The following is a 16,950-nucleotide window of genomic DNA, read 5'->3' as shown; positions in this document are numbered from 1 at the left end:
GGGGGTTAATATCCAAAATATATAAAGAACTCATATAATGAAATAGAAAAACAAACACTCAGATGTAAAAATAGGCAGAGGACTCGAATAGACATTTCTCCAGAGATGTGCAGGAGTCCAACAAGTACATGAAAGGGTTGTCTACATCACCTATCAACAAGGAAATGCACATCAAAACCTCACGGCCAGCGGGTGCCTGGCTGGCTCAGTCAGTGGACTGTGCAACTCTTGATCTCTGGGTTGTGAGTTCGAGCTCCATGCTGGGTGTAAAGATTACTTAAAAATAAAACCTTGGGTGCTCCTGGCTGGCTCAGTCAGTTGAGCATCCGACTCTTGGTTTCAGCTCAGGTCTCGATTTCACGGTTCGTGGGTTCAAGCCGTGCACTGAGCTCTATGCTGGGAGCCCAGAACTTGCTTGGGATCCTCTCTCTCTTTCCCTCTCTCTCTCTCTCTGCCCCTGCCCTTCTTACTCTCTCTTCCTCTCAAACTAAATAAATAAATAAATAAATAAACTCAAAAATAAATCTCAGACGGAGGAAAACGAGTATCGTTTGGTCTCACCATCAAGTGTGGAATCTAAAAGCATCAAACTTGCAGATACAGAGAACAGAGCGGTGGTCACCAGGGGGCGGGGGGGGGGGGGCGGGATGGGGGAAACCGGGAGTGTAGGTCCAAGGGTACAAAGTTTCAGTTATAGGATGAATACGTTCCTGGGATCTAAGGTGCAGCCTGGTGAGTAGAGGTAACAATCTTGCACCACAGGCTTGGAAGTTGCTCCAAGAGCAGACTGTTTACTGTTCTCATGCTAATAACGACCACCGACCACCGCAAAATAGTAACGATGTGAGGTCACGCCGCTAATAACGACCATCGTGAGGTCAAAGGCGTGATAATTAACCTCACTGTAATCATTTTTGCAATATATATGTGTATCAAAGCCCGGCATAGTACGCCTTAAATTTCTACCGTGTTGTAGGTCAATTATATCTCGGTAAAGCTTCGGGGAGGGGGATAACAACAAAAATAAAAAGAAGGATACAGTCTCTGGAGTAAGAGGACTTGGATTCAATGACTGCTCTGTCACTTTGTAGCTGGGGACTTGGGGACAATTACGTTGCCTCTCCATGCCTCAGTTTCCTCATTTATTTTTGAGTAAAAAAATTTTTTTTAATGTTTATTTATTTTTGAGAGACAGAGAGAGACAGGGCGTGAGCAGGGGAGGGGCAGAGAGAGAGGGAGACACAGAATCGGAAGCAGGCTCCAGGCTCCGAGCTGTCGGCACAGAGCCCGACGCGGGGCTTGAACCCACGAACCCTGAGATCGTGAGCTGAACCTTGAGATCATGACCTGAGCTGGAGTCAGACGCTCAACCAACGGAGCCACCCAGGCACCCCTTAGTTACCTCATTTGTAAAACAGGGCTTACGGTACTTGATTTCATACCACTGTGAACAGTAGCACTGATCCCCATAAAGCTCTTAGAACAGGCTGGGCCCGCAGTGCAGGATCAAGAAATGTTGACTATTACAATTTCTTGATCACGCCAAGCTGCCTCCTGGTCTCGGGACCTTCCCTGTGCTGTCCTCACCACTCTCTTCACCTGGCTGTCACCTCACCAATCAAGTCTCAGCATGAATGTCACTTCCTCGGCGATGCCAGACTCCCAGCTCTGTTCACCCTAGTCTTTGCTATGGTCCCTTGCCTGGTTTCCGTATTTCTTGTAACGCTCCCCCTAGCTGCGATCACATAACCGTGTGATTGTCTGTCTTTTCCACCTATGGGAACAGGGACACTGCACCGTGGTGCATGGCATACAGGAGGCGGTCAATGCATGTCTGTGCATTGGATAAGCCACGTAGGCTTACAGCTGCAGGTGTATGGATGTCTGAGTGAGGAGACATTTGGACTGTTGTCTGAAGAGCAGGAATACAGAGTTAAAGGCTTCTGACTCTTTTGTTCGATGGCGGGAAGCATTCTGGACCCTTCGGCTGCCCTTTTGCGCCCAGAGAGTCTGCAAGGAAATTCTCGAGGTGTCAAAACCTGTGTCCTAGCCGACCAGCTGGCCCCAAGATACCGATCGGCAGAAGGGGTGGAAACGGCTGCCCCAATCGGGGGAGATCCGGTCTGGGTTTGCTAAACTTAGCCGAATTCCAGGAATACCAGCAGAGAGATTGGGTCATGTCATACCTGCCTCTCAAGACAGACAAGCTGAGAGTTGGGGGGAGGGTGGGGGCGGGGAGAGGTGCCATAACCGTGGGGAGAAAGGAGAGGCCAGATGCACAGACCGGAAAAAGCCCCAGAGCAGGTGGAGGGGGACATAATTAATGGAGCCCAGCCAACAAGCCTGTACAGGCCAACGTGTCGAAACTTTGTTGCAAAGCGCCCTGGTCTCCTGGCCCCATCCCTGGGAGAGCAGAGCAAAGATAGCTGGAGACTGACCAGCCAAGCAAACGGGCGGCAGGAAATTCTCATAAGCCAGGGGTCTGCTCCAAGGCTCTGGCCCCCGTGGCTAAAATCAGGATTATGTCTGTGCTGATTGACTTCACAGCTGGGTTTTAGGAAACGCCTCAAAAAGACCCCTGGGCCGTGCCTGAGATTGGCAGAGGAGGCCAGCCTGCCTCAGCTGCCCTCCCTCCCCTCTTCTGCACAAAGAGCTACATGTAGGGAGGTCCCGGGAGGAAAGGCCCCATCCCACAGCCTCCCTCTCTCTGGTACTCTCCCTGAGTCCCAGCTCTTGTCCCAGACAAGTGGATTTGCATGGACTAGAGGAAAATAAATGCCTTTTACAGGTTAAGCCCCAGGCTGACCGAGTGTCAGCCTCGCCAGCAATGCCCAAAGCCATTTTGACCCCGGACCAATGGTCCTAGACGCAGGTGTTACTGTTGAGCTGAGGGTTTGTGGTGAAGCAGTTTGGCCATCATGGTGATCGGGGGACACTACCACTTGTTAGTAATCGGGGACCACAGGTAGCAGACAGCTGCGATGTACCTAGGGGACAGTCCCACCCAACGTTTAAGTGTCCCACAGAACATTCGTAAAGACGAAAAAAAAAAAAAGGGGCGCCTGGGTGGCTCAGTCAGTTGAGCGGCCGACTTGGGCTCAGGTCATGATCTCGCGGTCTGTTAGTTCGAGCCCCGCCCCGCGTCAGGCTCTGTGCAGACAGCTCAGAGCCTGGAGCCTGTTTCAGATTCTGTGTCTCCCTCTCTCTGACCCTCCCCCGTTCATGCTCTGTCTCTCTCTGTCTCAAAAATAAATAAACATTAAAAAAAAAATTAAAAAAAAAGATGAAAAAAAAAAAATCCGTGTCGAGTCCAGTTGTATTTTGTCAATGAACACAAAGGATTCATTTTGTTTTGTCTTGATTCACCGTGTTAACATGCACTGTGGGTTAAGTGTCCCACTTCGGCTCAGGTCATGATCTCGCGGTTCGTGGGTTCGAGCCCCGTGGCGGGCTCTGCGCTGACAGCTCAGAGCCTGGAACCTGCTTCTGATTCTGTGTCTCCCTCTCTCTCTGCCCCTTCCCCGCTTGCACTCTGTCTCTCTCTCTTTCCCAAATATAAATAAAAACATTTAAAAAGAGGGAGGAGGCACCTCGGTGGCTCAATTGGTTAAACGTTTTTAACACACAGTAACATTTCCAGGAAGGCAACTTGATCAAAAAACATTGGCCGCTTTGGAAAATCATATCGTCCACGGCATCTTGGTGCCCAAGGTTGTTTGAATTACCGGAGCTACACATCTCGACCAGACCGCATTTGTTCCCGAAGTTTCCTGGTAATTCTACCCTTAGACCGCAACATTCAAATTCTTCCACTAGGTCGTCTAATGTCGCTGTGCCCAAGCCCTGACACATCGAAATGTGTGTTACTTTACTTTACGTGACTTCATTTTTATTTCTCCCTGATGTTAGTCTCAGGGTCTTATGTTGGGGGAGGAAGCTGTGTGTGTGGGAAAACTGTATCATTATAAGTGTCATTTCAGGATGATCAGGGAGGATGTCATGAACTATTTGTAATAAAAAGGGGGAGGATGCTTCACAGCCTTAGTTCGGTGGCTGGATACGAGCTCAGATACCCAGCGAACATTTTACTCAAGACCACGCACTTCGTTTGTACGCATGCACTGGTTTCTCCAGGTTGGAGAAAACTTTTCCCAGTGACTAGAGAAATTTGCCGCATTATAGGTGACGTCGCTCTCCATAGCTCGCGGATAAAGGCGCAAACACAGCGGGAGCAAACTATTTGCTGGGTTTATCAAAGCCCCGAGTTAACCAAGCCGGGTGGTACGTCTGCGCCACCTGGTGGGACATGAAAAAACAGCAGGTCTGTGAACCAGGCCTTCACTACATCCAAGCGGCTGGCCAGAGCCAGGGCTGGGATTCGGACCCTGGACGTCTGGTTCCACGGTTGCCGGTCGTAATCACCATGCCACAGTGGTTGCTCTCTGCTTTCATGGCCAAGAAAAAGATGTTAATACGCTAGCGTTGCCTTTGTAGGGGTTGTGGAAATCTTCGTGCATGGGGCAAAGAGTTGGCTTCATTCTTCAGGCAGATCCTGGGCCCCTGAAATAGCTAACCCCCCCGCTATGCCCGTAAGCTTCGTGAATGCAGAGCCCACATTTCCTCATTCACTCCCGCATCACCAGTGCTTACCCCAGCACCTGATCCGTACCCTGTGCTCAGTACGTCCTTTTGATATACCCTCTGTAATTGAGGTATAATTTGCATACCCTCCAATTCATCCAGTTAAAGAGTGCGGTCATTTTTCAGGGTGCGCCTGGGTGGCTCAGCACTGGCAGTGCAGAGCCTGCTTGGGATTCTCTCTCTCTCTCTCTCTCTCTCTCTCTCTCTCTCTCCCTCTCTCTCTCTGCCACTCCCCCGCTGGCACTGTCTCGGCCTCTGCCTCTCTCAAAAATAAATAAGCTTAAACAAAAAAGATTAAATGTATACGATCGTTTTGAGTATTTTCCCGGGGCGGTTGCAACCATCATCAGTTTATATCGCCCCCCAAAGAAAGCTTACTCTTTTTCCCATTCATTCCCCATGGCCCCCAACCCCCACCAACCCCCAGCCCTAAACAACCACCAACCTCCTTGCTGTCTGTATGGATTTCTCTATTCTGGGCATGTCCTCATAAATGGAACCCTATAACACATGGCCCTTGGTACCTGGTTTCTTTCACTCAGCACCCCGTCCGCCAAGGTCCATCCAATTTTCAGCATGGATGGGGACTTCATTCCTTTCCGTGGCCGAATAACATTGCATTACGTGAATCTGCTGCACTTTATTTACCCTTTCATCAGTTAATGGCTGATTTGGGTTATTATTCCTTTGGGGTTATCACGAACAATGGCTGCTCTAAATATTTGTGTACAAGTTTTGGTGCGGACTTGTATTGTCATTGCTCTTGGGTGTATACCTAAGAGTAGAATTGGTAGGTCATATGACAACTGTTATGTTTAACCTCTTGAGGAATTGCCAGGCTGTCTTCCAATGGCTGCACCCTTCCTCCCCCCCTCCCCCATTCCCATCAGGAATGCACGAGGGTTCCAATTTCTTTACATCCTCGCCAAAACTTGTTATTGCCTGACTTTTTCACTACAGCCTTCCTACTTGGTGTGAAATGCTACAGACAGAATCCGAAGCAGGCTCCAGGCTCTGAGCTGTCAGCACAGAGCCCGACCCGGGGCTCGAACCCACCCAGGAATGGTGAGATCATGACCTGAGCTGAAGTGGGTCACTCAACCAACTGAGCCACCCAGGCGCCCCTCCCCTGTTTACTCTTAACAACATCCCTTTCTTGCAAAGTTGGACGTGTAAATGAAGGGTTATGGGTGCTATATCCTACAGGATCCTACGTCTACCTCCTGCCTGCATAGACGTGAACAGAGACATTCTTGGACAGGCAAAGACTCAGAAAGGACACCGTCCACCTGTCCTTCCCTCAGGCTTTCTCAAAGCAACATCTCAGTTGTGCCAGAAACTACAGTAGGAAACTCAGGAACAAGGAAGGCGTTTGTATAAAAGAAATAGTGAACAGTGAAAACAAAACCTGAGTTAATTATTAATGCAGCTTGAAATCCCAATATAAATGTCAAAAAAAAATAATTTTTTTGAAAGGGAAGACACAGGATTTTACCATTTTGATCACGGCCTGGAGCTAAAAGGATGGTTTGTGCCCGCCAGCCGGCGCCCGGCGACCGCGGGGAGCTCTGCGCGGGGTCCCCCAGGTGACGGCCGCGCGTGAACGCGGTCACGACCCTGAACTTGGAGGAGGTAACGCGGGAGAGTTGCTCTAGGCTCTTTCCAGGCCGACTCCTGCTTCTCGCCCGAGGAACTGGCGTTCCTTCAGCCTTCCCTCGGGTCCTCTTAAACTTTCCTGTTTGAGGAGTGTGAATGACACTTCCCCCCCCCCTCGGTTTTAAGTGGCGACGGCTCTGCCTCTGTTTTATCGCCCCGGGTCCTGTCCGCGGTGATTGGGGGAGGCGTGTCAGCTCGCCATCTTGGATCAAGGGCGACAGTCCCGGTTTCGCGCGGACCTAAGGCGCGTCCCGAGGTGATGACAGTGGGGGACGGAGTCGCACGTCCTTGGACAAGACTTTCCAACCCTCTCCTCCGCGCCCCCCTCCCCCGCGCGGCCCCAGCACCCGGTCCAAAAATAGCTTCCGCCGACCCCCAGGCCATCCTAAGCCAGAGTGCGTAGGATGAGTGGCTCCCTCTGGGGCATCCGGGGGTCCCCAGCTGTCCCCATCCTGCCCTCCCGTGCTCCGGGCTGCGCGCGGCAGGAGCGGGCGCCGCAGGGCGCGGAGTGGGAGCGCGCGGCCGGGGCCGTGCCCGGGGCGGGCCGGGAGCAGGGTGGCCGCGGGGGTGAGGAGCCGCCCGGGCCCGGCCGGCCTGACACCACCTGGCGGAGTCTCGGGGAAGAGTCTTAAAGGCGCGCGCTCCTCCGCGCCCCTCGCACTCCAGCGGGAGCCGCCGAGAGCTCGCCTCCCTCTCCCGCCCGGCGCCTCGGGAGGTAAGTGCCGTCCGCCCAGCCGGAGTCGGGGCCCCGGGGGGGCGGCCCGGGGCTGCCCCGCGCTCGGGAAGCTGCGGCCCGGGCTGCGGTCGGTGGGGGGTGGGGTGGGGGGAGGCGGCGCCCAAGTTTGGGGAAGGCCTCGGAGGGCAGCGCGAGCGGCGCAGCGCCGGGGCCGGGGACGGGCGCGGGTGGCGGGCGGCTGGGGCCGTCCGGGGGCGGCCCGGCCCCCCGCGCCGCCTCGGGGACCCGCACCCGCGCGCGGCGCACGGCCGAGCCTCCGCCCCGCGCTCTGCGCACTTGGCGCGCTCGGCCCGCGGTCCCGGGCGAGCCCCCAGCCGGCCGCAGCCGCGACCCCCGCGCCGCGCCACCCCGCCCGCCGGGTCCCCGCGGCCCGCTCGCCCCGCGGTCGCGCCGGGTCACGCCGGCAGGTCGCGCTCGGCCGCCGGCCAAGCCCGCCCGGGCCCCGCCGCGCCCGCGCCCGCGCCCCGGGCCACCCCGCCCGGCCTCTCGGCGCTGCGCCCCTCGCCTTCCCCATCTCCAGCCGCTCGCTATTTTCACACCTCCCGGTGCCCCGGCCCCGGCGCCCGATTCAGTGCTTAGTAATTAATTTGGCGTTTCAGAATGGTCAGCGGGCTGGATAATGGGCGCATTCATCCCCCGGGCTAATCTGAACAGAGGTGGGAAGAAAGGCTTTCACAGACAGAAAATGCCATTCGCTGAGCGCTCAAAGGGGCTGTCACTCCCAGAATAAATCGCCGCCGCGCCCGCCGGCTTCTCTGGCCATTTCCATACAGCCCCGGCCCCGCGCCGCGGACCCGCCGGCCTCGGCCTCGGCTCCCGGGAATCTCCCTCGAGGGCCTTCGACGGGAAAAGTCGGGCGAGGGCGAGACCCGGGCGGGGGTCGAGGGGAAACGGGGAAGCCGGGGGGCTCGGGTTAAGGCCGCAGGGGACAAAGAGCTTGATTAGAAAATCAAATGCTAAACTAGAAGGAGGCGCTGCTAATTCAAGGCGCGGACGTTGGAGCGGGGCCTTGGGGAGCATCCGTCCCAAAGCCCGCGCGGTTCGCAGGAGAGAAGGACCCCGCGGCCCAGAGGCGCCCGTAGCGTGCCCGGGGTCACGCAGCAAGCTTCTGGATCTCCCAAATTGTGAATGGAATGCAACGCACAAGCCTTAGATCGTAGGGACAGGGCCTGCTGGTGCAATCCCGACCCTCCCCAGACGCTTCACTCTGGGGTCCCCGCGAGATCAGCTCTTTAGCCCCGGGGCCCGCCTTGGCCTCCAGCTCGCCTCTCCTTGCCCGGACCCTACGGTCGGCCTCGGTGCATGGGCTGAGTTCCAGCGGCTTTATCCTCTGACCTCTTCTCGACCCGGGGTCGCCGCGAGTGTTGGGCACCAACGGCCTTCGAGCTCTGAAAGCGGGGGCCTCTCCGTGGGGGCTCCCTCTGCCCTCTGGCGAAGCGGGATCGCGCACCGCAGCCGCGGCCCTAACCCCGCGGACCGCGCGCCTACAGCGCCCCCAGCCCGGCTGCCGAGCCTCCGGGTGGGCAGGGCTGGCTTGGCTCTATCCAGGGTGAGAGGCTCCAGGCGCTTGGTTTTCCTGCTGCTGGGGCTCGCCGTGTGTCCCTCTCGAGGGACAGATTTGGCTCTGGTCACCTCTGCCCGGCGGGACCCTCCCATCAAGGGAAGAGAAGGAGCAGTGACCCCTCTTAAGATCCAACTTCAGCTCCGTCGAGACGCTGGAATGACCAGGGAAGCAGCTGGGGGGGGGGGGGCGGGGGGAGGAGGGGGCCTTTCTGGAATGGCCAGATGCGTGTCCCAGAGCTTATAGCTGACGGATCTCAAGTCTCCTCACCCGCTTCTGAGTGGAAGTCACTCTTCCCTACTCTGACTCAGTTTCCTTGTCTGCAGAGCAAAGAGGAAATGGGAACAGGCTTGACTCCAAGCGGGGACCCTCAGTGGAAGGATCCCACAGACCACTCACACCCCCAGCCACCAACCAGCTGACGTCTGTCCCAGTTGGTCAGAGGAGCCGGGTTACAGTGCATTTGTCAGACTCTGGCATCGGCCTTGGGCCGGAACCCCAGAGAGAACTTCCCTAGGCCTGGGGAGGGGCCCGGAAATCTGCATTTTTGAAAACAAGCTTCCCGAAGCATTTTTGATGCAGGTGGTGTAGGGACTATTTTTAGGGACATAGTTTAGGAAACTGGGCTCTGTCCCCGGCTGCCCCTCCCTTTCCTGGGACCCATGGTTGTGTGGTATTCTTTATATCTGATCAACAGTAAACTTGCTGCCTCCTACCCCCACTGGAGGCCCGAAGTGGCAGGGGGGGTCTACTCCTAGGAGATACCTGGGGATCCCCTGAATGTGCAGCCTGCGAGGGAAAGACTGTGGGTGAGCTGAGCACCCCACCAAACGAGGACGGTCGATGTGGGCTGCAGGCCGACTGGATGTTGAACCCCCAAACCTAGGGGCCTTTTCTTACCAACACGCTTTTACAGCAGGACTTAACACAGCAGCCCCGCCCCCCACCAGTACAAATGTGCCCAGAGCCCCCCTCCCCCCCTTGGCAAGGCAAACCCTGCCCACACTAGGGACAGAGAAGCTGCCCCCCATAGGGGATCCGTGCCAGGAATAACCCAGGTGTGAGCTGTGGCCCGCAACACCTGACACCTGCCCCTTCACCAGGCTGGGGCTCAGAGGAGAGTAGGCGTGAGGGGGGGAAGGGGGAAGACCCAGAAGAGTGGGAGAAAGCAGAGGGGGGGAGTAGGAGAAGCTGTTAAAAACGGGGCTGGGGGGGGAGAGGAGGGGGCGAGTCCCTATTTATGTAAGGCGTTTGTAGCTGTGGATTGTAAAACTGGGCAGAATTCTTTGGAGTAATTCATAGTGTTTGGACAAGACAAACATTGTTCTGCTTTAAACAAACCTCCAGAAAGGTCAGCCTGGTTCATCCCTTTGCTGCGAGTCTCTGAGACTATCCAGATGATGAGAAAATCAGATCTTAGCTGAGGGGGCCCAGGCAGGAGACAGCTGTCTCCTGAGTCCTTTGGACCCAGGGTGAGGGCACCCAGCCCAGGGAGGGTGCTTGGCTGCCGTTGAAAAGGGCTGATTCCCGCTCTGGAGCCAGGAGACGTGGTATTTGTGTGTGTGTGTGTGTGTGTGTGTGTGTGTGTGTGTGACAGATTATGGAATTTTGATTCTGCCAAGGATCATCCGAGTCCTAGAGCGAGCCCAACATGACCTGCAAGGCTTCAGGCGGGTGAAGGATTCATGGGAAACAAATGTCAAATGGGACCCGCTAGCCTGGAGCCCGGACACGCTCTGGACACGAAGAATCCCTGCTCTCCACGTGCCGATGGTCCGTCTGGGCCCCTCTCTGTTCACTCAGCAAGCAGGTTTTCCGCGCCTGCCCTGCGTCGAGCTCCGCGCTAGGCGTCGGGCGTGCAGCAGTGAGCAGGGGGGACGACGCGTGCCGTCATGGGTCAGGGACTGCTACACCCCCCCTCCCCCGGGCCTCCCTAAGAAGAGAAACTTCTCGCGATTTCCCTTCCAGCCGCCCTACGGCCACCACCATCGCGGCCACGAGCCCCCTGGCGGAGACCCAGGGCGCCAGCTCCCGGACCAGCCCGACAGCAAGTGCGGGGTTCCACACGCGTGAGCTGCCGCCGGGATTGTCACTGTGACTGCGATGGCGATGCAGACTGTGGTTGTGCTCGTGGCTGTGGCTGTGGTTGTGGTTGTGATTCTGCCTCTGACAGTGACTATGCTGTGGTGGTGACTGTGGTTAGGGTTGTGATGGTGACAGTGACTGTGGTTAGGGTTGTGAGGGTGATGGAGATGGTGGCTGTGATGGTGACTGTGATGGTGACTGTGATGGTGACTATGATGGTGACTCTGGCGGTAACTGTGATTATGGTTGTGATGGTGACAGTGATGTGACTATGGTTGTGATGGTGACAGTGATTGTGATGGTGATGGTGTGATGGTGATTATGACTATGGTTGTGAGGGTGACTGTAATGGTGACAGTGACTGTGATGGTGACTCTGGCGGTGACTGTGATTATGGTTGTGATGGTGTCCGATTATGTTTATGATGGTGGCAGTGATGTGACTGTGGTTGTGATGGTGACAGTGACTGTGATGGTGACAGGGACTATGGTTGTGAGGGTGACTGTGATGGTGACAGTGATTATGACAGTGATGGTGACTCTGGTGGTGACTCTGGCAGTGACTGTGATTATGTTTGTGATGGTGACTGTGATGTGACTATGGTTGTGATGGTGACAGTGACTGTGATGGTGACAGTGATGGTGGCGGGGGCTATGGTCATGATGGTGATGGTGACAGTGACTATGGTTGTGAGGGTGACTGTGATGGTGACAGTGATTATGATGGTGATGGTGACTCTGGTGGTGACTCTGGTGGTGACTGTGATTATGTTTGTGATGGTGACAGTGATGTGACTGTGGTTGTGATGGTGATGGTGACTGTGATGGTGGCCGGGTCGTTGTGGCCATGATCATGATTACGGACTCCACCAACCCCAAGTTGGGATCTCCCCAACCCCAAGCTGAAGTGGTTTCTTTTAACAATACTTATCATTTGTGCTCATTGACTTACCAGTAATTAGTAAAGTATTGTTAACACCAAGTCCAGACTTTTGTGGTACCAGTGTCACCGTCCCCTACTTGATCTCCAGTGGCCCAGGGCAGTTCGTCATCCTCTCTAGAGGGGGGTGGCCCTGTGGTAACCATGGCGAGGGCAGTTGTACAGGGTTCTTTATAAAAAGTGTATTCGTTTGGAGCTCGGGACATCTCGCGGTCTTTTGTACTCGGTACTCCTGATATACCCACGGAAGAGATGGGAGGGAGGAAGGGAGGGAGGAAGGGAGGGAGGGCGGCAGGCAGGGAGGAGGCCGAGAACGCTTCCATCCCCGTTTCTCAGGAGAGGTGACTGCCGCTCCCGGAGGCGAAACGACTTGCCCGCTGACTCAGTCAGCCCAGGCTGCTGTAACAGAACACCACCGGCCGGGAAGGCTTGAGCAATAGACATCTACTTCTCACAAGTTGGAGGCTGGGAAGTCTAAGACCAAGGTGCCGGCCAGTTTGGTTCCTGGTGAAGGCTCTCTTCCTGGTCTGTAGATGACTGCCTTCGCGCTGCGTCCTCACACGGCCGGGAGAGAGATCGTGTCTCTCATAAGGACACCGCCTTCATGACCTGATTCCCCCCTAAAGGCCCTACCTCCAGATACCATCACACTGGGGTTTGGGGCTTCAACACATGACTTCGGGAGGGACATAATTGCGTAGTCCAAGCACCTACTGTCACAGGGGTGTAGAGCTGAAGGTGTGACTGGAGCACGATCCTCGTGATCTTCTCGGGCCTGCCCTGCCCTGCTGACCCCTCAAGGAGCTCCTCGCAAGCAGCAGCGGGAAGCTGGGTGCCCGCACAGACCCCATAAACCACACACGCAGCCAGAGGCTAGGAGGTCGCTCTGCAGGGTGGGTCGCGTCTATGCAGCCCTGTGTCTACTTTCTGGCATCATTCGGGGGGCTAGCGTGCTGGCTCCTCCTTGCCTGAAGGGCAACATCAGTGAGAGAGAGAGAGAGGTTCTCTTCCTCCCCCACTCCTACGTTCCTTTAACACCTTGTTGTGGTCGAATAATCCGTGCACTCACCCAATCCTAATCAATGGTCCGCGTCTGTTTTCATCCTGTACCACCTCTTGGAATTAAGTCCCCTAAACTTTCTCCCTGTGTGATGTGTAGACCAGCAATGTCTTATTTCACTGACATTTTGGGGGAGGGGGGAATAAGCTATTCCACGTAGTTGATTTTGGCAAGAAACAGAAGCTTACTCCTTTATATATAGAAACTTTTTATGTAATCATTTGTCATGAAAAACGTTTTTTTCATCAAATCATGATATTTTCCCCCCACCTAAGTTAGCAGGATCGAATGTAGCAGGTTTTCCCTAGGTGTGGTCGAGTGGGTGACCCATAACCTACTTTGATGACTCCCAGCCATCTTTAGGAACATCATCTCCTGGGCAGTTCGCTCAACCTCCCTGCCTCAGTTTCTTCCCTTGGAAGAAGATGCTCTCTGAGGGCTCTTCCCATCCTTCTCCAACTCCGCTGGGCTCCAATACAGAGGCACCCTTGGGAATTTGAGTGGGACCTGTTCTGAATCCCTCAGTGGTGACTGGGATAGACTTCATAGAGTCACAACGTCCAGTGGTCTCCCATTCTTTCAAGCATCCTAATCTGTGGTTCCAGAAGAACCGAAGGTGCCTGACCTCAGTGTATAAACACCTCGAAGTGAAGAGCTTCTGGCTTCCCCGTGGGCTAAGACCCCTCATATTGTGGCTCCTTTCCTCTCAAATGCTCAGGAGACTATCGAAACTTCTTCCGGACTGGGTCCTGAATCATAAAGGGGCTGGAATCCTGGCTTCCAGAAAAGGGGGTTTATGATACCCCAACACAGTGAGCTCTCGGCAAGCCTATGCAGAAAATGCTCAACTCAGCATTGTGGGAGGGAATGGACAGCGAGACTCTGTCACTGCTCATGAGGAGAAGACCGAAAGCAAGACTTCAGGAACATTTCAGGATCAGACTATTAGTGGTCCCTCTCTTTGTTCCTTTCATTTACCCCAAGCTCACCCTTTAAGATTTGAGGGGGACCCTCTTCATTCTGGCAGCCCTAGGATTTGCTGGTAAATGGCCACGATAACAAACTCCCATAGCCTTGGTGGCTTTCCACAACAGACATCTATCCTCTCACAATTCTAGAGGCTGGAGGTTTGAAATCAGTATCCCTGGATTGAAATCAAGGGCTGTGCTCCCTCCAGAGGCTCTGGAGGAGAACAAGTCCCTTGTCTTTTTCAGCTTCTGGTGGCCGCTGGCATTCTTGGCTTGTGACTGCGTCACTGTCATTTCTGCCTCTGACTTCATGTGGCTTCTCCTCTTGCGTCTTGTCAGCTCTCCCTCTGCTTCTCTCTTAGGACATTTGGGATGGCATTTAGGGTCCACCCAGATAATCCACAGCGATCTTCCCATCTCATAGTCTCTAACTGAGTCACGTCAGCAAAGACCTTGTTTTGCCATATAAGGTCACATGCACAGGTCCCAGGGATTACGACACAAGTGGCTTCTGGGGGGGGGGGCATTTTTCCATAATTCTGTGGGTTTTAGTTGCTTAATTTTAATGAATTTGTAGTGCATTCCTAGTCTGTGCCTGGCAGCGTGTGAAACAGTGGGTCTCCCTCCCTCAAGACGCCCATGGATTAGTCAAGTCAGGGCAACGATGTGGTGTTAAGAGCCATGGGAAAAACAACTCCAAGGCCCTAGAGGTACCCAGGATGGATCCCAAAGTGTTCAGATTCCTTATCAAGGTCTGCAAGACCATGCGTACCCTGGCCTGCCCTCACCTCTCTGACCTCATCTCCTACCACTCTCCATCTCACTGCCCAAGCCCCCACCAAGCTGGCCTCCTTGTTCCTCATGCAAGTCAAGCTGTGCCTCAGGACTTCCGCACTTGTTTTCTCTGCCTGGAGCACACGTTTTCCTCCCCCCCTCCCCATACCCCCACAGCTCCCTTCCTCACATAACTCTCCTCTACTGGATCCTTCTCGGAGAGGCAATCCCCCTCCCCGACCCCAGTACCTTGTGTAAAATGCGTCTTCCTTCCTGACACTCTCCATCCCGTCCTCTGCCTTATTCATGTTACCAGATCTTATCACAATCATGTTTCTCTGGTCCAGGCCATCTCCATCTCCGAGGGCATTTTGAGATGTGATGACTAGAACTTTCCAGAAGATCCTAACCTTAAATGCATCCTGTTTCATTTCCAACTCCTTTTCTGAGAATTTATTTAGCTTTTGCGGGGAAGGCTGTGCTTAGTGACACATTGGGCTAAATTTCAAGTGGATCAGAACGGTGTGGGAGAATAGGAGGCTCTTCTAGGGAGGGATGTGAGGAGCCATTTTTTCAGTGGTGGAAATGACTGGTGTGTGCAGGGAGGTGGGACCCACTGTCATTTAACGGGCAGGGGTCCGGGATGCTAAATGTCCAGCAGTGGCATAAGACCGTTCTGCCCAGTGAGGAATTTTCTGGCCCTAAAGGTGAACAGCACCCCTGTGGGGAAACAATTTTAAGGAAACAGTCTGTATTCTGGCCCTACAATAGCATTTTTCAACTGTACCTAAAAACCTTTAGCCCTATAATAGTTTTTCAGACTATTTCTCCCCCAAATACATCACCTTCTGCTAACCATATGTCCCCAGCCCATTTATACTTTCCATTTTCTAATTTTTTAAAGTTTTATTTGAGAGAGAGAAAGAGGAGGAGAGAGAGAGAGAGGCAGAGGGAGAAGGAGAGAGAATGCCAAGCAGGCTCCAGACTCAGCGTGGAGCCCAATGTGGGGCTCAATCCTACGACCCTGGGATCATGACCTGAGTCAAAATCAAGAGTCAGACATTCAACCGACTGAGCTACCCAGATGCCCCTGCCTGCACTATCTCTTGAAAGCCTCCCACTCGTTCCCTTCCTCTGGCTAATCACTGCAATGTCACCTCTTTGCAGTGATTACCCAGAGGTAATGAACTGAACTGAACCCCAACTCTGGACTCAAGAGAACCCCCTCCCCCAACGACTTTCTCCTCCCACAGGACTCTCCTCTTATTTTCATTCTTTGTTTCCTTCCACCCATGACAAAGCTTCCCACCACGAACCATTTTCTTTATCTCAATAGCGTTCAGGGTGGGACCTTGTCAAAAGCTTCTCGCAAATGAAAATAAACGACGGGGGCTCAGTCCCCTTATCCCCGGGGCATTTTCGCCCCTTCAAAGAGCTCTGGTAGATTAAAGGATTTGGGGGATTTGGGGTTTGTATGGGCTTCTGTGCCCAACTGCTGAATCCTCAGCCAAGAAGCCAGGCAATAGGGGAGGCCCGAGCTCAAGATGAGAATCATCCACACCGCTGAGGAAATGGCTAAATCTCCAGGAACCCTACACTCTCTGCAGGCCTGTTCTTCTATGCTCCAAAACTGTTTCCAGAACAGTCGTATCTCCCGAAATTCTGCCGAGGAGAGGGGATCCCTTGAGCAACCCTCCAGGAGGCCCACCGGGAGAGCTGGGCTCTAGAAGTACGGGGATGCCCCCAATTCTTCCAGGGTGGGGGATCCGGGAGCCAGATCTGGGGATGTCGAGAGTCAAAAGCCAGAAAACCCCTACACTGTCATCTCTCGGGCCAGCTTCTTTCTTTTCACAGCCATCTTTTCAATCAGCCTCCAAAGCCTGTATGGTACCCGCGATGACCCCCATTTCACCACGGGATGGGCAAAGCAAGGTCACACAGTTGGTCAGGGGTGGCCAGAACTCAAGGTTTGCCTGCCTCCATTTCTTCCTGTTTCTGAGGGAAACACTGTCGAAGCAGGCCACCCTGACCTTTGTGGGGAGCCCGGACGCCTGCATCACACTCTTCCGTTGCTGCAGTGTCCAGCCTCCGTCGGGGGTCCCGGGGACCCAATCGTTTCGTGTCTGCCCGCCTAACACAACCTGACACACTCAGAAGCTCAGTCGAGTCAGGTCCCAGCTCATAGTTCAGGCAGACACACATCCCTTCCGCTGTCCAGCCGTAGCTGAGGCCCATATGTGTCAAAAGCTTATTGTCAGCCAAGCCTGTCTTGCCCGTGGGTCGTGACTGAGACCTCCGGACACGGGCACCGCCCCGTGTTGGTTCAAATCCCTGCTCGTCTGCTTACCGGTGATGCCGTCTACTTCAGCACAGTAATTTTCTGTAGTTCAGCTTCCTCCTCCGTAAAGAGGAGATGATGAGGCTATCTGTGTCCATCCTGCAAGGCTGTTACCAGTATTCCGAGTTAGCCGTTGATGGAATGCTTAGAAGACGGCTTGGCACACAGTAAGCATTCAGTAAATGCTTGATT

General features: G+C 54.3%; 1 protein-coding gene across 1 annotated transcript in view; it reads left to right on the top strand.

The window, feature by feature from the left end:
- The first annotated feature begins 6,891 nt into the window (after positions 1-6,891).
- Positions 6,892-16,950, top strand: part of NTN1 (netrin 1) — a 191,193-nt gene continuing 181,134 nt past the window's right edge. The window contains exon 1 of the mRNA XM_053892806.1: positions 6,892-7,012. The gene's annotated coding sequence lies outside the window, so the exon portion shown is untranslated. The remainder of the gene's footprint in view (positions 7,013-16,950) is intronic.

Source organism: Panthera pardus, unplaced genomic scaffold (genome assembly GCF_024362965.1).
Source record: "Panthera pardus isolate Hobbes unplaced genomic scaffold, ASM2436296v1 HiC_scaffold_3, whole genome shotgun sequence".
Classification (NCBI taxonomy): Eukaryota; Metazoa; Chordata; class Mammalia; order Carnivora; family Felidae; genus Panthera; species Panthera pardus.
This window is presented reverse-complemented; position numbering and strand designations above follow the sequence as displayed.